This window comes from Dermochelys coriacea, chromosome 2 (genome assembly GCF_009764565.3).
Source record: "Dermochelys coriacea isolate rDerCor1 chromosome 2, rDerCor1.pri.v4, whole genome shotgun sequence".
Classification (NCBI taxonomy): Eukaryota; Metazoa; Chordata; order Testudines; family Dermochelyidae; genus Dermochelys; species Dermochelys coriacea.
The window spans coordinates 85598945-85618727 of NC_050069.1; positions in this window are offsets into that span (position 1 = coordinate 85598945).

Genomic DNA, 19783 nt, shown 5'->3' on the forward strand with positions numbered 1-19783 from the left:
CTCATTCTTAGTAATTTGTCCAGGTTTCCACTTTTTGTAGATTCCTTTTTGATTAAATTAGATTATTAGATTAGATTAGATTAAATTGATTAGATTAAAGAGCTCCTGATGGAGCCATAATGGCTTCTTACTATTCTTTCTCTCTTTTCTTCTCATCTTGATAGCTTGCAGTCGTGCCCTTAATATTGTCTCTTTGAGAAACTGCCAGCTCTCTTGAACTCCTTTGTACCTTAGATTTTCTTCCCATAGGAATATACCTACCAGTTCTCTGAATCTATTCAGTATGGTGAAGTCCATTTTCCTTATTTTGCTGCGCTCAGCCCTTCCTTTCCTTGGAACCATGAAATCTATCATTTCATCATCACTTTCACCCAAGCTGCCTTCCACCTTCAGATTCGCAACCAATTACTCCCTGTTAGTCAGAATCAAGTCTAAAATTGATGACCCTGGTGACATCCTCCACCTTCTGAAAAAAAAGTTGTCCCCAGTACATTCCAAGAACTTACTGGTCATTTTGTGTTTTGCCGTATTACTTTTCCAAAAGATGTCTGAGTGTAATCCCCCATTATTACTAGGTATTGTGCTTTGAATGTTTGTTGTTAGTTCTAGAAATGTCTAATCCACTTTCCCCTCATGATTTGGTGGTCTATAATAGACCCCTACCATGATGTCACTATTGTTTTTTTCCTCTTTTATCTATACCCAGAGACTTTTTTCAGCTGGTCTGCCTCTCACCTCCTTCTGGACCTCAGAGCAAGTGTATGTGTTCTTGATGTATAATGCATTTTCCCTTATTTCCCTGGCTGTCCTTCCTGAGGAAGCTATACCCTTCTGTACCAATATTCCAGTCATGAGATTTATCCCACTTTGTCTCTGTGATTCCAATTAGGTCCTGATTTAGCTTAAAAATAATACTTTCAGTTCTTTCTGTTGATTCCCCATACTGCTTGCAGAGAAATTATGTGCATTTAATAAGAATGTGCACAATTCCCTGTGGTTGGGTTCATGTGATCATTGTGACATTGGAAATTGTTAATTGTTTAACTGAGAAAAGATGGCCGTGGCACCAAAAAGGATACAAACATTTCAGTTGAACAATGGTGTTGTAGAAGCACATATGATGGCATCTACAGATATAAATCATAGTTTTGGGGCAAACAGATATCACTGCATATCCTCTCAGTGCCAGATGTACCCCTTGTATGTGCTGTGTATGCGTTTGCTGATTTGGTTCATGATGCCTTTGCAATTTGTACACAGTGCCTCCAGATCAGTGTAACACTGCAATGCTATCTCAACTGTAAGAAGAAACATATTTTTTCTAGTCTTGAATTTCCAAATGTAAGTGCACTGTATATGTGTCCTTTCATGATTTATGGTGCTTGGCTAGGCTACATATAATGCCTAAAATACACATACTCTGTTGTTGAGAAACTGCCTGCATATGAAGACTTTGTCTGTATATGTACCCCATCTTACCAGTCTCATGAAATCATGTATTCTTAATGCTGTCTCATTTACTTTGCTAGGAACAATATCTAGTGCTGCTATTGATGCAGCCAGGGCCTTTGCAATAAAGTCTATTTAAAAAGAGATTTTTCTGTGTGTTTGTTGTCCATTTTGACAAGAACGGGTGAAGGAAAGAGGTTTGATTCTAATGTGGACACTAGATCTGGGTTTGTACTCACCTCCTGATGTAAACGGATGGAGTGGAAAGTTAATTGGGTGTGTTGAGAATGGCAGAACACTCACCAGGAATGCTGGTGTAACTCTGTCTCATCCTCCCCTTCTTAGCCAATGAACACGTCTTCCTCATCCATCACTCCAGGAGGAGGGGCTGAGGGGGTGGGGGGAGTTTCCTTCTCCACTCCAGATTGTGAAGAGTCCACAGTGATTGCATGGGAAGGGGGCAGGTCCAGGCTGAATATCACATCCAGCTCATTATAAAAGTCACAAGTCATGCAAGTGACTCCAGAATTATTATCATTCTCATTCACCTTCTGGAACCCTTGCCTCAGCTCTTTTCCTTTTGTGTGGCAATGGGAATCCACTCTGGACTACCAAAGTTTCACTATCTCCTTCACCAAGTTGCTATAAATATTCCTGTTCCCATGGAAGTGCTGTAGCTGCGTCTGAACATTCTTCTGTCCCCAAAGTGCAAGGAAATTGAGCCCCAACCTTCTGGACCAGGCAGCGGCATGAGACAAAGCACAAGGAGTCATGCTTTCAGTGAAAAGGTAGCAGGTAACAGGAAGAGAAGTGGCTGGGCATTTAAAATTGATGTGAATCCAGATACTGTGACCCTTGTGTAGCAGAATTCAAATGTGCTACCAGACTGGTCACGCCTGAAGGGAGTCTTGTTAATGGGACACTGCAGCTCGAGGACTGCTTATAGTGGTATGGTCCGTGTGCCCCCACACAGACACTGTCTCAATAGAACTTTTCTGACAGGGGATTTTTGTCACTCTGGAAAGGAGAATAACTTCCAGAAAAAGTGCAGAGTTTTGTTGGTAGGAGACAAAATGAAGTGTGGATGCATACCTGGCTGTGCTGAAAAAAGGTGAGTTTCGCCAGTCCAACTTCCTAATGTAGAATAGGTCTAAGGGACAAGACCAGAAATTGACAGGCACACAAAGAACTGAGATCTTTTGGTCCTAAATTAGGCTCTGGCATCAATTATGAGGATGGAGCAAGTGGACTCTACCACACTTGGAGACCAGGAGTCCTCCAGTAGGGGGCTACAGTTATACAGTTAGATGTTATTGTGATAGCCTGATTCAGTCCGTTAGTTGTACTTTTTTGTTTATTAAAATAACAGAGCAAGTCTTTTAAAAACTCTGGTAGAGTGGTTTCTATTAGTCTGAGCTCTTGATAGGAACTAGTGACAAATGTGTGGATAATAAGCATTGTTTGCAATGTTGTAACCATATTGGTCTCAGGATATGAGACAGACAACATAGGTGAGGTAATATCTGTTATCGGGCCAACCTCTCTTGATGGAGGGACAAGTTTTCGAGCTATACAGCGCTCTTCTTCAGGTCTGCCAAAGGAAATCTGAGCGTCTGGGCTAAATACAAATCGGGACAGATTTTTAAGCATAAGAGGTACCACATTTAGGCAGTCACTGAAATGAAGTGCACAACTGAGGGCTAAATTGTTATACATAAGGCACCTGAAGTGGACAATTAAGGGGTAGCAGGCAGGATGGTATGTTACAAATTTTTGTAATGAGCCATAAAACCAGTGCCCCTGTTGAATCCATGATTTTTGGTGTCTAGCAGAGTTATGAATTTAAGTTTCCAGGATAATCTTTTGAAGGTGGACAGGTTTCCTTTGAGGATTTCATTTTCATTTTCCCCTTGGTGTTTTTATATAGCCACACTTACTTTGCAAAGTGTACGTCTTTCTCAATACCACTACAATTTTATAGTGTTACCTTGTGTTCAGGAAGAAAACATTCTGGGAGACTACTCCATAGCTATGGGTCCTATGGGAGGTTTGTGGCTTAAGACTCCAGACCTTTCTTAAAGTATGTTATAAATATAAAGTGAAGGGTAACAACCTTTATGTATGCAGTAACATCAAATCCCTCTTGGCCAGAGGTACAGAATTACTTACCTGTAAGGGGTTAATCAGTTTAATTAACCTAGTTGGCAGCTGACCAGATATTTTTAAATTTTGGGGGGGGGAGGTTTTGTTGTGCGCTCTTTGTTTTGTTCCCTCTTGAGACAAAGAGAGAGATCAACCAGGTAATCCAGCTCCTACTGAAATGACACATCTAAAAATACAAAAATTGTAAATAATAGCAAGGAAATGCATTAGATTATCTTTTGTTTTAGCTTGTAAATTTTCCCTATGCTAAGAGGGAGTTTTATTCCTGTTTTTTATAACTGTAAAGTTAAGTCCAGAAGGGAGTTCACCGTGTTTTAAATCTTTTATTACCCTATAATGTTACCTTCCATCCTGATTTTGCAGGTGTGATTCTTTTACTTTTTTCTTTATAATAAAATTCTTCTTTTAAGAACCTAATTGATTTTTAGAGTCCTAAAAACCAGGGATTTGGTCTGTGCTCCCTTTGTTAACCTATCAGTTGGTATATTATTTTCAAGCCCTCCCAGGAAAGGGGGTGAAGGGGCTTGGGGGAGAAAGGGCTGCAAGTGGCCCCTCCCTGAATGTTTGTTTAAATCACTTGGAGGTGGCAGCAATACCATCCAAGGACAAGGAAAGGAATTTGTGCCTTGGGGAAGTTTTTAACCTAAACTGGTGGAATATAAGATTAGGGAGTCTTTCATGCGGGTTCCTACATCTGTACCCCAGAGTTCAGAGTGGGGAGGGAACCTTGACAAAGTAAAAATCCTTTCAATTAAAATATTGTTTAAGTCAAGTGTTATGGTTCTCTTGGCATCATCAGAAAATGAAGGGAACTTCAAACTTTTTATATAATGTGAAAGAACATCTGTTTAATCTGAGATTAGAGGAAGTGAATCTGTGAATAATTTTGTTTATCTGAGAGTAAGTGTGAAGTGTCTGAAGTATGAATAAATTTAGTTCCAACTCTTTGTCAATTTTGCCTTTTTATTTATTTTAGAATTTTAAATTGGATTTATTATTTTAAAGTGGCCTGACATAATATCTCAGTGGAACCCATAACTAAAGAGAACTCAAGTTAGTTTCCTCAAAGTGTTGGGACCCTAAGTGGCTTTTGGAGATCACAAAACAAGCAGTCTGGGCACTGTGAAACATTCAATAGTTTTAAAACATTATCTTGATAGAAAACTATATTGCCAAAGTCCCATTTTTCATAAATTACATATCCAGAACGGATTAGATGACAGGTCTATTAACTCCAGGTAGTGCTTTATTTAGATTTGTTAAGTAATTTCTGGAAGAAAATATCAGGAAGAATGGAGAGGCAGATTATGAGCCTTTAAAATAAATTGTCTCCATGACCATATTATCATTGCTTCAGAAGCCAAGTGACTGAGGTGTAAGCCTCCCCCTTTTTGGTTGCTCAACAACAGGATGCAGTAATCCATTTGTTGCTGGCACAGAGTGCCTGAGGCAAGCAACAGCTGGATTCGTTGCCCGGTGTGCGTTGCCCAATAACCACAATGGGGTGGAGAAGTAAAGTTTATTTGAAAATTCAAGCGGTACAGGGAGACAACAATTTTAAATCCTGCACACCAATGCAAGCAGTTACACATATTTTTATACATTTTTTCTTTAGCATACCTATTTAATAGCAAGCTGCCCTGAGTACCCATATAGCCAATTCGGTATACCAGCCAGTTTCCCCTTTTTCCTTTTATCATTTATTTTACCATATATGGAGTTGTTTGTTCAGCATTATTTAACATTTTTGTCCTCTTTGGCCTAATCTTGCTTTAGCCAGTTTGCGCCTGCAACAAACTGTTGCAAACTCCTCAGCGTGACTGCTGTGAGTATTTCCGGGCAGAAAAGGGAAGGGGGGGGGCACCTGGGCCTAGAGCAAGGGGGCTTCATTGATACTCGTGGTCTTTCATTCCCTTGAGTTACCTAGTGACCATGCCCGGTGTCCTCAACAACTTCCTCCTTTGAGAATACTCAGCAGCCTTGGTTCTGAGTTTTTTCACTTGGGCTCTTATTTTTTTACAAGGGGACTTTGCATAAGCACTTTGTGGTAGCCCTGAAGGGAATGCATTATTACGTTTTTTAAAAGGGCTTTGACACATGATATTGCACAACATAATACCATCAGTACAGTCAAGACAGGAAGAAAACTTTTCAACAACAGACTAAATAAACCACCAAGACAAGATGACAAACCCCAGCCTGAAAACAAGGTTTGCAACCAATTACTTTCGGGGGCAGTGTAAGCAGCCTGTGCTCCGGCTCGGGCATGGGCCTCAGGCGGTACCACCTTATCATAAATCCCATAATTGCTGTCATTTACATATATACAACATTGGGACCCGACAAGGGAACAAACACCCCCTTGGGATGCCAAAAGGTAGTCCAAGGCCAGCCTGTTTTGGAGGGAATACGTTCTGAGCTGCTGTATCTTCTTATTTAATGTTACTTCTGCTGACCCTAGATTACGAATCGAGTCCTCTAATTCTAAGGTGACTTTTTTAAGCACCATTTGAAGCCTTACAGTATAGCGGCCTATGCATGCTATGGCTGGCCCGGTAATTAGTGGCACAATTTCCAGTATGGAGCACCCTGTAAGCTTTTCAGTTGTGAGGGGATTCTTAGTATTGCCCTTCAAGGCCGCATTGAGTCGCCGCAGGGTCTTTTTTCATGACTTAACAGAGGTATCTCGGGCATTCCTAATCTTTCCTTTGGGCAGTGTGGTGGATATTGAAAGATGAAGTGGGGGAAGCAAAAGTGGATGGGAATCTGGGAGGCAGTGACCATGAGTTGGTTGAGTTCAGGATCCTGACGCAGGGAAGAAAGGTAAGCAGCAGGATACGGACCCTGGACTTCAGGAAAGCAGACTTTGACTCCCTCAGGGAACAGATGGCCAGGATCCCCTGGGGGACTAACATGAAAGGGAAGGGAGTCCAGGAGAGCTGGCTGTATTTCAAGGAATCCCTGTTGAGGTTACAGGGACAAACCATCCCGATGAGTCGAAAGAATAGTAAATATGGCAGGCGACCAGCTTGGCTTAATGGTGAAATCCTAGCGGATCTTAAACATAAAAAAGAAGCTTACAAGAAGTGGAAGCTTGGACATATGACCAGGGAAGAGTATAAAAATATTGCTCGGGCATGTAGGAAAGATATCAGGAGGGCCAAATCGCACCTGGAGCTGCAGCTAGCAAGAGATGTCAAGAGTAACAAGAAGGGTTTCTTCAGGTATGTTGGCAACAAGAAGAAAGCCAAGGAAAGTGTGGGCCCCTTACTGAATGAGGGAGGCAAGCTAGTGACAGAGGATGTGGAAAAAGCTAATGTACTCAATGCTTTTTTTGCCTCTGTTTTCACTAACAAGGTCAGCTCCCAGACTGCTGTGCTGGGCAACACAAAATGGGGAAGAGATGGCCAGCCCTCTGTAGAGATAGAGGTGGTTAGGGACTATTTAGAAAAGCTGGACGTGCACAAGTCCATGGGGCCGGACGAATTGCATCCGAGAGTGCTGAAGGAATTGGCGGCTGTGATTGCAGAGCCCTTGGCCATTATCTTTGAAAACTCGTGGCGAACGGGGGAAGTCCCGGATGACTGGAAAAAGGCTAATGTAGTGCCCATCTTTAAAAAAGGGAAGAAGGAGGATCCTGGGAACTACAGGCCGGTCAGCCTAACCTCAGTCCCTGGAAAAATCATGGAGCAGGTCCTCAAAGAATCAATCCTGAAGCACTTAGAGGAGAGGAAAGTGATCAGGAACAGTCAGCATGGATTCACCAAGGGAAGGTCATGCCTGACTAATCTAATCGCCTTTTATGATGAGATTACTGGTTCTGTGGATGAAGGGAAAGCAGTGGATGTATTGTTTCTTGACTTTAGCAAAGCTTTTGACACGGTCTCCCACAGCATTCTTGTCAGCAAGTTAAGGAAGTATGGGCTGGATGAATGCACTATAAGGTGGGTAGAAAGCTGGCTAGATTGTCGGGCTCAACGGGTAGTGATCAATGGCTCCATGTCTAGTTGGCAGCCGGTGTCAAGTGGAGTGCCCCAGGGGTCGGTCCTGGGGCCCGTTTTGTTCAATATCTTCATAAATGATCTGGAGGATGGTGTGGATTGCACTCTCAGCAAATTTGCGGATGATACTAAACTGGGAGGAGTGGTAGATACGCTGGAGGGGAGGGATAGGATACAGAAGGACCTAGACAAATTGGAGGATTGGGCCAAAAGAAATCTAATGAGGTTCAATAAGGATAAATGCAGGGTCCTGCACTTAGGATGGAAGAATCCAATGCACCGCTACAGACTAGGGACCGAATGGCTCGGCAGCAGTTCTGCGGAAAAGGACCTAGGGGTGACAGTGGACGAGAAGCTGGATATGAGTCAGCAGTGTGCCCTTGTTGCCAAGAAGGCCAATGGCATTTTGGGTTGTATAAGTAGGGGCATAGCGAGCAGATCGAGGGACGTGATCGTTCCCCTCTATTCGACACTGGTGAGGCCTCATCTGGAGTACTGTGTCCAGTTTTGGGCCCCACGCTACAGGAAGGATGTGGATAAATTGGAAAGAGTACAACGAAGGGCAACAAAAATGATTAGGGGTCTAGAGCACATGACTTATGAGGAGAGGCTGAGGGAGCTGGGATTGTTTAGTCTGCAGAAGAGAAGAATGAGGGGGGATTTGATAGCTGCTTTCAACTACCTGAAAGGGGGTTTCAAAGAGGATGGCTCTAGACTGTTCTCAATGGTAGCAGATGACAGAACGAGGAGTAATGGTCTCAAGTTGCAATGGGGGAGGTTTAGATTGGATATTAGGAAAAACTTTTTCACTAAGAGGGTGGTGAAACACTGGAATGCGTTACCTAGGGAGGTGGTAGAATCTCCTTCCTTAGAGGTTTTTAAGGTCAGGCTTGACAAAGCCCTAGCTGGGATGATTTAACTGGGACTTGGTCCTGCTTTGAGCAGGGGGTTGGACTAGATGACCTTCTGGGGTCCCTTCCAACCCTGATATTCTATGATTCTATGATTCTATGATTCTATGAGGAACTTCATGAGCTATATAACAGCTACCTGTCCAACTGGCTGGCAATACCTTGTAAGCCTTTCGGCTGCATACAAAATAGTGACCCTGTAGGGCCCAGTAAGGACTATTTCTTAGAGGGATTCCTGGGATATTTAAGGCTGCTTTTCCAAACAATTTATATGCCCCCAGGGGGGCTTCCCATCCTCTCGAGTGGGTACAAGGGGGGTATTTTTAATTGTGCCATTTAAATTGCACTTACCATAAGGACCGCTGCAAACCCACCATTGGCCTGCTATAGTGGAAATATTAATTGAACGGCAATTTATATTTCCTGACCCTCCTTTTGTGGAAAGATCATTTGTAAGAGTTTCCCCAAAAGGGGAGGAAGCATTACATTTACACTGCTGACCTCCCCTCTTGGTTTTTATCCAATATCCATCGGCCCACTGTGTAATAACACAGGAGCTCCTTCCCAGAGGATGCCTATAGTGATTAGATTGGTTTCAGGTAAAACAAAACACTCCCTCAGTGAGCACTGCAACTGAATACTCCTGATCCTGGTAGGTAACTTGCTGCAAAGAGATTTTATTCCAGAACTATGAGTCCATTCGGTTTCTATTTTCCTGCTCTTTGGTGGCGGCTAATTCTGCTAGGGTTAAGGGCAGCATGACAAGGGGCACTCCTGTTCTGGGGGAAAGTGGAGTCGGAGCACATACCCAGCAATCGGTTTGGTTTGTTAAAGTAGCAACATGGTGCGCAAGTAAAACAAAGGAATTATGTTCCCAATATGCACAGCTTAGAAATAACAGCATAGAAAATAACAGGGTTACATGATTAATTATTACCGAAGTCCTCCCGGTCCAGGGTTTTCAGTTTTTGACTGGGCCCATTTTGGTGCTAAGGTGCCCGCTGTTTGTGTCTTTTAAACAGTAACTTTAGCCCGAGATCGTTACTAGATGAGGAGTTAATGGGGTGGACGGTCCACTGCTCTGCTGATGAAGGGGTGGGTACTGCCTTCAGACGCGAGTGATGGAGCCAATTCTTGTGTCCCTCAACCTTTGCCTCCATATGGGAGATTAGCAGGAAGATGTAGGATCCTTTCCACTTTTCATGGATAAGCTCGTCTTTGCAGGTGCGAACAAGCACAGAGTGCCAGGCTATAAGGAGTGGATGGGAGAATCCAAGGGAAGAGGCGGGGAGTCTTTAGTATAGCTGTGAAGAGACAAGAGAACAGCAGACAGGGAACACGTATACTGAGACAAAAAACCATTACCCAGCTCCCACTCCCCTGACAGAACTGGTGTGCCATTCATAGGCCATACCCTCCCAAACATAATTTCAAAGGGACTAAGCCCTAATCTACCCTTTGGGAGAGCACGGATGTGGAGCAGGACGAGGGGTAAGGCATCAGGCCATCGCAGGGAGGCCTTTTGGCACACTTTTGAGAGATGTCATTTAAGGGTCTGATTGGTACGCTCTACTACGCCACTGGCTTGCGGTCTCCAAGGCGTATGAAGTTTCCAGGGGATCTGCAAGGCATTCAAGATGCTTTGGACGATCTTTGATGTGAAGTGTGTTCCGTTGTCAGATTCCATCCACTCGGGAAGTCTGAAGCGAGGAATGACCTTCTTAATAAACTTAAGAGCCACCGTCCTGGCAGTGCAATTGCAGCATGGGAAGGCTTTTGGCTATCTGCTGAATCGATCCACTAAGACAAGGAGATATTTGTACTCTTGGGTTCAGGGAAACTCAGTAAAATCTATTTGCCACACCTGTTCAGGGCCCAGAGTCGGTTCCAGAGCAGCGGGTGGCCCTGGATGTCCTGGTCGGGGGTTATTCTTTTGGCAGACTAAGCAGTCCGCCTGTACCTGGGTAGCCAAGGGTCGGAGTTCAGAAGTTATAAAGTATTTTTCCATTAGTTGGATAAGTGCTTCCCTGCCAGCGTGAATGGTTTGATGTAATTTTTGTAACACTGGCTGGATCAGGCCCTTCGGTAGGAGGACCTTCCCTTCCGGGGAATGGAGCCATCCCTCCTTTTCCTGGAGACTGAGTTTGTCGGTTAGCTGTCTTTCCTTCCCAGAGTACTGGGGGGTCGGAAGTTCTCCCACAGATGGGATAAGGGCATGCATATGGGCATTCTCAGTCTGAGGGGATATCAGGGTGGCAGCACACTTAGCCTTTCTATCTGCCCAGGCATTACCCCGGCCACATCTTGATTTTTCCTTTGATGGGCTTTATAGTGTACCACTGCCACTTCCGAGGGGCTTCTAGGAGCTGGAGGATTTGGGGCCCGTTCTTGACTGGGGAGCCTTGAGCTGTCAGCATTTCCCTTTGCTTCCATAAGCCAGCATGAGCATGTAGCACTCCAAAGTCATATTTTGAATTGATAAAAACATTGACCCGCTTTTCTTTTGACAGTTCAAGCGCACGGGTCAGGGCGACTAGTTTAGCCAGCTGGGCAGAGGTTTCAGTGGGCAAACCCTTGGCTTTTACAGTGTCATGGAGGGTTACGACAGCATAGCCCACCCTCCTTTGCCCATCTATTACAGTGCTGCTACCATCAGTATACCACTTATGATCTGCGTTTAGGAGGGGTATATCTTTTAAGTCCGGACGACTAGAGTACTGGGCATCTATGATCTCTAAACAATCATGTTCCTGTTTCTCAGTCTCCGGTAAGAGGGTGGTGGGGTTAAGGGAGGGGCAAGACTGTAAGGTGACTTCAGAGTTCTTTAGAAGTTTAGCCTGGTACTTAGCCATTCGAGCCTGGGTGAGCCAAAGGCCTCTCTTTCCATTCAATGAGGCTCAGACCATATGAGGGGTATATATCTGTATTGTCCCTCCCAAAGTTTGTTTCTCAGCTTCAGCCAGCATCAGGGCTGTGGATGCAATTGCCCGCAGGCACGCTGGCCATTCCTTTGCCATTTGGTCCAGCTGCTTAGAGAAATAGGCCACGGGATGTTTCCATGCTCCCAACAACTGTGTGAGCACTTCTATGGCCACCCTCTTTCATTCATGTACATACAACTGAAATGGCTTAATGAGATCTGGGAGGCCCAGAGCCGGAGCTTCCATCAACTTCCTTTTCAAGATTTTAAATTCCTTGTCGGTCTCTGGGGTCCAATAGAAGGGGTCATGATTTGCTCCTTTTACACAATTGTACACGGGTTTAGCCCACAGTTCAAATTCTGGGATCCATATCCGACAGAACCCTGCCATGCCCAAGAAGGCTCTGTGGCATTTACGATTAATGGGAACGGGAACCTGGCAGACAGCCTCCTTCCTTTCATTGAAAAGCTGACGCTCCCCCTGTCTTATGTGGAACCCCAGGAATTGTACCATCGGGAGGGCAATTTGAGCCTTGCTTCTTGATACCCGATATCCTCGGAGGCCAATAAAATTCAGGAGACCCACAGTGGCTTTGAGGCATGGGGTTAGGCCTACTGTAGCAATTAACAAATTATCTACATATTGAAGAAGAAGAGCATCCTTCTCGTTGTTCCACTCTTTCAGATCCCTGGCCAAAGCCTGGCCAAAAAGGGTGGGGGAATTTTTAAATCCCTGGGCCAATACTGTCCAGCATAGTTGCTTTTTAACCCTTTTGTTGTTCTCCCACTCGAAAGAAAAGATTTCTTGGGACGAGGTATTTACGGGAATAGCAAAGAACGCATCTTTCAAATCGAGGACCAAAAAATGAGTATACTGGCCTCCTACAGAAGCCAGTAAGGTATACAGATTCAGAACCAGGGGGTGCAGAATTTTAACCCGTTCATTAACCGCCCTCAGATTCTGTACCAAGCGATACGTGCCGTTAAGTTTTTGTACGGGCAGGATGGGAGTGTTCCAGGCTGACTGGCATTCCCAGAGGATTCCATATGTTAGGAACCAATCTATAGTGTCCTGTAAACCTTCTCTGGCTTCCCTTGCAATTGGATACTGTTTAACTCGCACCGGGCCTTTTTCTTAACAGGGACTTGACGGGTAGCTTTTCCTGGGACCCCTGCTGCCCACACTAGAGGGTACACCCGGTCTTCCCACAGGCTCCATTCTGGGGCTTGCATAGCTGAGGGCTCAACTGTAAGGGTCATGATCCATGCATTCTCGGGGGGTAGGATAAGAGTTATTTCGTCTTGAGTAAACTGCAAGGTGGCGCCTAGGCGACAAAGCAGATCCCGTCCCAGCAGAGGCGTCGGGCACTCGGGGAGATAAACTAGCTTGTGAGATATAGTCCTATTTCCCAAAGCGCATCTGCTGGGGCACACACTGGGCACTTGGTGCCTCTGCCTGTGGCACCCACCACAATAAGGGAGTCTGCTACTGGCAACTGAAGGAGTCGATTCACAGCAGTTCGTGCCGCTCCAGAGTCTACTAAAAAATCTATTTCCGAACTTCCCACCTGCATCTTTACTTGGGGTTTTGGGGGCAGGGCGGTCCATCCCCCCTGACACTCCTATTCCTGTTCCTCCATTGCCATCATAGGGGCGCCCCCCTTTCCATTCCTCTCTGGGCACTTCCAGTGTACCTCTTGTCTACACAAGGCACACTGGTTGTGACCCAGTCGTCTCTCCTGCGGGCCCGGATGTCCGCGTCCACGGCCCCTTCCTCCCCGGCCACTTCCCGTAGTGCTGGCCTGTACCGTCGCTACCATCATTCTAACTTGCTTTTTCTCCTTTTCTGCCTCCCTTAGACTATAAGCTCGGTTTGCGGTCTTTAAGATTTGTACCATGGTCATGCCCATTAGATCCTCTTTTTTTTGTAACTTTTTTTTAATATCAGGAGCTGCTCTGCTCGTAAAAAATTCCTTAATGATTGCCTCAGTTTCCTGATTATGGGGTCTGCATTGGTGTTCTGTCAAATAGTGTCCCAAATACGCTGTAGGAAGGCCCCTGGGCTTTCCTTTAGATCCTGCATTACTTCATATGGTTTTGCCCAATTATTATGTCGGACAGCCGAGTGACGGAGTCCATACAAAGGCAACTGCTTATAGGTGGTAAGCCGAGTTATACCTGCAGGATCATTTGGGTTCCACCTGGGATCTACTCGGGGGACCTGCTTATCTGGGTCAGGGACATTATTACGATCCCGGTCATACCCGTCTTTGTGCCTCCTCCCTTGCCTTGGACACGACCTATTGTCTTTCAACCTCAGACAATAAGGTGCGCAGGAGGATGTTGCAATCATCCCAATCCGGCTTATGGCTGCTAAGGCAGCCCTCAAAAACTGAAATAAACCTACTCGGGTTGGTGGAAAACTCCCCTGCCTGTACTTTGAAAGCAGCCAAATTCACAGGGTTAAAGGGCACATGGGTATAGACCTACACAGTCATGGCCGGATGCTCACCCATTGCAGTACAGGAGATTTTAGTTTCAGTAAAAAGAAAAGGAGTACTTGTGGCACCTTAGAGACTAACGAATTTATTAGAGCATAAGCTTTCGTGAGCTACAGCTCACTTCATCGGATGCATTGGGGTCCTATCAGTTGGGGGTATAGGGGCCGAAGGGGACACCGGACCTGCCATTACAGTTGGGGTGGGGGTCTGGGGACTAACATTAGCCACTACCGAACCAGTCAGAGTCAAATTACATCGCTATAAGACATCTGTTCGATTACACAAAGCCAAAAACAAGTGTGCATACAGATGTTCATTCCATTTCCCCGTTCACTGACAGAACAAAAGTAACTGGAGGATCGTACTTAAATTAATTGACCCTCCTGGTGGCCACCGCTCCTGGTCCTCTAGTTGATATTGAGGCCATTCAACTGTACAGTATCGTTTTAATTTATTCTTAGTCATCGGATCTGATCCAAATACCTTCCAATTTGCTAGGATACACTCTAGGGGTGTACACTGTGCCCTTCCTCCCGAGCTCTGTCCCTGTCCCATGACTACAGGGTAACTCTGGGCGTCCCCAGGTTCAAACAGAGCAGACAATCTGGATTTCAAAAGGTTCCTACCTTATCCGAAGGACTGGTTTCCCACCGTTGCCCGCGGCGCTTCTCCACTTATCAGTTGGGCTATGCCCCTCTGAGGCCCCCAGGAATCACACCTGTGCACTGGGCATTGGTCGGGGTCCTCACCCGCCGGTCCCCACAAGGGATCCGGGCAAGGCTTGTGTTGAAGCCTCGATCCCACGTTCGGCGCCAAAATGTGTTGCCGGCACAGAGTGCTCGAGGCAAGCAACAGCTGGATTCATTGCCTGGTGAGTGTTGCCTAATAACCACAATGGGGTGGAGAAGTAGAAAAGTTTATTTGAAGCTTCAAGCGGTACAGGGAGACAACAATCTCAAATCCTGCACACTAGTGCAAGCAGTTACACATATTTTTATACATTTTTTCTTTAGCATACCTATCCAATAGCAAGCTGCCCTGAATACCCATATAGCCAATCCGGTATACCAGCCAGTTCCCCCTTTTTCCTCTTATCCTCTATTTCACCATATATGGAGTTGTTTGTTCAGCATTATCTAACATTTCTGTCCTGTTTGACCTAATTTTGCTTCAGCCAGTTTGCGCCTGCAACAAACTGTTGCAAACTCCTCAGTGTGACTGCTGTGAGTATCTCTGGGCAGAAAAGGGAAGGGGGGCCACCTGAGCCTAGAGCGAGGGGGCTTCATCGACACTCGTGGTCTTCCATCCCCTTGAGTTACCTAGTGGCCATGCCCGGTGTCCCCAACACAGTCACATCAGCAAAATCAAGACTCATTGAAAGCAAGCAAGAATATCCTAGAAGTCTGAACTCTGAAGACCAATTAGCTTACAGAGTTTTTGTAAATGGATTTAGGGATTCCTTCCTCAGGTCTGCTCATCCCATTCCCTAAATCTGGTCTCCTCCAGTGACCACTTCCATCTTGTGAGGTAATGAGTCCTCTCCCTCAGTGTGTTAGGAGAGCCCACTTCATCCTTTTGCTACAGAATCAACGCCTGCTAACAAGGAGGGTTATTTCAAGTAAACACTGCCGGCTTGTTACAAGGGATGTTTAAATGAATTGTCAGGGTTGTGAAGGCTTTCTTAAACAAACTGACTTTCTACAGTATTCAGAAGTTAAAACAGCTGGAATTTCTTATGGCACTAAATACAGTTGAAATGGACAAAAACATGAGTGGACTAACGTACAAGCTGCATTGAATTCCTTATTGGCATTTGTTGTGGATGTTCATTGCACAGCAATTGGTAATTTTATCCAGGGATTTTAGGTTTGCTTCAGAACCCTAGTTTCCATGATTGTTAATGTGAAACTGCTTTTCCCTTAAATAAATAAAGCTGTTACACTGATATAACTACAGCTGACCTATACTATGTGGGTCAGTAGAGAACACAGTGTTTCAAATACCATGCCAGTAACTAACTAGTCTTCATTAATTCCCCCTTACCATGCATACAGGCAATGGGAGCTGAAGGAGTAGGAAAGGAAAGGAAAAGTATAAAATGGCTGGCTGTCCCACAAAGCAAGCAAAAATCCAGCCCACATCATTTTGCAGTTTGTTTACTTGTGGCTTCATTAAAATTGTATGCTGAGCCAATGACTAGATTTTGTTAATGGCTCCACAGAGGGACAATCATTGCCAAAACGTGAACACTGTGATCCATTTCCCCTAATTATTGCTTTGTAACCATTTCTAATTTGACAGCTCCTGCTGAACAAGGGTTTGTTTATTTTGTTTCATTGTTCTGTATATAGAAACATCAAATGAGCATAATGGCGGAGCATTAATAACGAGCACCACTAATCAGAAATATACGTTAATAGCATGCTAAGGGAACATAATGACTTATTTGGGATTATTTGAAAGATTTTTTTCATTGTAGAATCTCTTTAGTGGATATAAATCACAATGTTTTGTTGCTCACTAAACAAGGAAAGGTAAGGATATTTAATTCCTTGTGGCCTACAGATAAACAATGGTAACATGGTGAAGTGATTTTTTTCATCCTTGGCATTATTGCATAACTTTAGGGGAAGATGAAGTAGAGGAAGTTCCAATTCTTCATCGTGAACTAGCATTCAAACCAGTTCTAAGTTTGCATTGTTATTAATTATCTCAGTGGGCCTTTGTGGTTGCTTTTGTGATGTGGATATCCATTCGTAAAAACCCTAATGTAACTGATTGCAATAAGGAGATTACAGCACAAATTGAAGTAAATATTTCTAAAATGACATCAAAAGGGAAAAAAAATGGAGTGAAAAACAAGCAATTAGCCCACAGTAAATACTGGACTATATTAGACTTAATGATCCACCTGGAGTGAGAGGCAGCACATTGCTGCACTGTCTTGGAGTATACTGGGATGCTGACTGTGACTCAGAAAATCTTCCTCCCAGACTCCCTGCTACTTCCAGGAGGTCATAAACTAGGCCAGATGTAGACCCAGCATCACGTATTCTCCACAATGTGCTGGGGAGGTGGATCGAAAGTGATGTTCATTCTCTGCACCCTGCCACCCACCTTCATATCAGGGGAATGTAACAGCTCTGCAGAGCCTGTTTTCCCTCCTGTGTTGATACCTGTGATGTGGGTAGCTGGTGCAGGGAAGTAAGATTACTTCCTTTTGCCACTGCACAAGTCAAGGCATAATTTGGCCTATTACATTTGATTATTTCATGTTGTCATTTATTTCTGACTTTCAGATTGGTTAGGCTGAATATACAATAATTCACTTTCAGTACATGTTCCACCAAAGGCTTGCTACTTTCCAGTTTTAGCTGTAAAGAAATTTATGGAAATGATATTTTCTATCTGTACCTATTGCTTTAATGTATGTACATTTACATGTTTTTTTCAGGTAATACATCCAAAATGAAAAGCATGTAAGAAATCAGAAGAGAATCGCATTTTAGGTCCAAATTTCTGTATTTTTTTAATTTAGATTGGATCATTATATTAGCAATGGTTCTACCTTTTAGCACTCTGGAATAAATTATTCTGGCATGTGATGGAATGTTCACCTCACACTTGCCCCGAAAGGGTTAATGAAGATTAAGAAGGGGTCTAATTAACCCAACAAGCCACAGCTGAGGGGAATCAGGTGGCTAAGTAATCCCCTGACTCAGTGAGGAAGCCCAGCTGAGGAGGAAAGTGCTGGGCTGGGACTGTAAAGACAGAGAACTAGAAGCAGAAGGGGTTGTTGGAAAAATCTGCACTCACTCTCTGAGAGAAGTGTTTGGAGGCTACCCAGAGAGATAGTCCACAGTTACTCCTCGGGAGCGGGGAATTAGGAGGCTGGTAGACCCTGGAGAGTGATTAGTGCCAGATGGTAGGAAAGGGTTCACGGGAGGGCAGTAAGGTCTAAAACCACCGCTGTTGGCTAGAGGGTCCCTGAGCTGGAACGGGAGGGCCAAGGACCCACCACTTTTTTCCTTCTTTAAGGGCAAGTGGCAGAGAGGAGGCAGGGCAGGAAGAGGCAGAGCAAGGCTGGGGCCTGGGGGGGGGGGAGAGCAGGGGATGGGGCCACGGTTCAGGCAACAGTAGCCCCTCCCCTTGCCCCACTTCTAAGGAGCTTTCAGAGCTCCTGTCCCAGGATAGAGGGTAGGCCCAGATTTCCTTGCTAGCCACTGAAGAAGTGGCACTGAGACAGTCAATTGGAAGACTGCCTGAGACTGTGGGAAAAGACTTTCCAGCCCCAGAAGGGGAAACCATTTGGTGACCTGTTTGGAGGGCCAAGGCCTGAAGAGGCAGCAGCAGCTCATAGAGTGAGAGAGGGTTGCAGATCCAGCAAGAGAAGCAAAGGATGACATGCAACTGTGGGAAGGGGAGTTGATCTCATGACCTATTCACCAGAGTGACCAGGAGGTGATGCCATCCTAGTGGTGAGTGGACCACTCTGTCACATGGCCCTGCTGATTTTAATATACCTATGCATTCTTAATCACATTTCTTTCTGATTTTGACAAGTAACTTTCCTCAGCTATTATTGTATTAAGCATATTGTTACCATTATAAATATTTTTTGATAAAATGAAAAGCATGTAACAAATCAGAAGAGAATTGCATTTTAGGTCCAAATTTCCGTATTTTTTTAATTTCAGATTTGATCATTATATCAGAGAAAATTCAAGCAAAGTGACCTTTATACATTCTGGTCTCTGACTTGTCACTTATGGGTTACTCTCCTTCGCCTGTTAAAAAACCTATATTTTCCTTTATTAGCTTCTTGCTTCGTATATATCTATACAATACTTTCTTGTCCCTTTCTGAATCCTTATAAATAGAACCCTACTGTGTACCTTTGCTTTTCTGATTTATTTTGCTCCTGCCTTGCATATTCTTTCATAGTTTTCCTACTCACAAGAAAGGCTTTTTTCTGATAACTTTTTTTTTTTAACAATTTCAATATTTATACATTCACTACCCCAATATAATTGGTCAATTTTTTTAAAAGATTAACTTTTTATTTCTAGGACTTTTTAAAAAAGCATGTGACGTGGCCATATTTGTTTCACTTATCTTTCCTACTAGCCGTTTTACGCTGAGTTTGTTTTCTGTTGTGCCTGGAATATTGTGCTCAGAAGAAGCTTTCAATTAGCCCAAGCCCCAATTATTTTAGTTTCTTGGGGCCTGATAGTCAAAGGGGCTTAGGGACCTAAAGCCCTGGCTTAAGTGCCTAAGTCTATGGTTTAGATGCTTAAATCCAAGTTTTGGGCTCCACTGTGGTGTACAAAACTCCATCCAAACTCTGTAGGACCTAAACTCACTCAGCATCTAAATTTTCAGGGTAAAATTTCCCTCAGCACCTACATTTCTGCTTCCAGGCATGTGCACTGCCACCACCTCACTCTAGGCATCCAGACACCTATCTCTTGCCTACTCCCCAGAGCAATCCACAGACTGGGAGAAAATAGATAAGCAAATGCTTATCTCATGTGTAGGGCCTAATCCTATAGGTGATCTCTGAGAATGCCTATTGGATTGGGTCCCATTCAAAATCTGGCTGGGGGAAGAGGTGGTGCCCAGCTTTATATCTTTTTAGTCCAACAATCAGAGCATTCACCTGAAATGGGGCAAACCCAGGTTCAATTCTCATCTCTGCCTGACCGTGAGAAAAGTTTTGAACAGTGGTCTCCCATCTCTCAGAAGAATGCTTTAATCACCGAACTATGCAATATTCTGACGAGGGGCTCCCTCAGTCTTTTCTTTTGAAGCTGTTCCACTATGGATTAAAAAAAATAA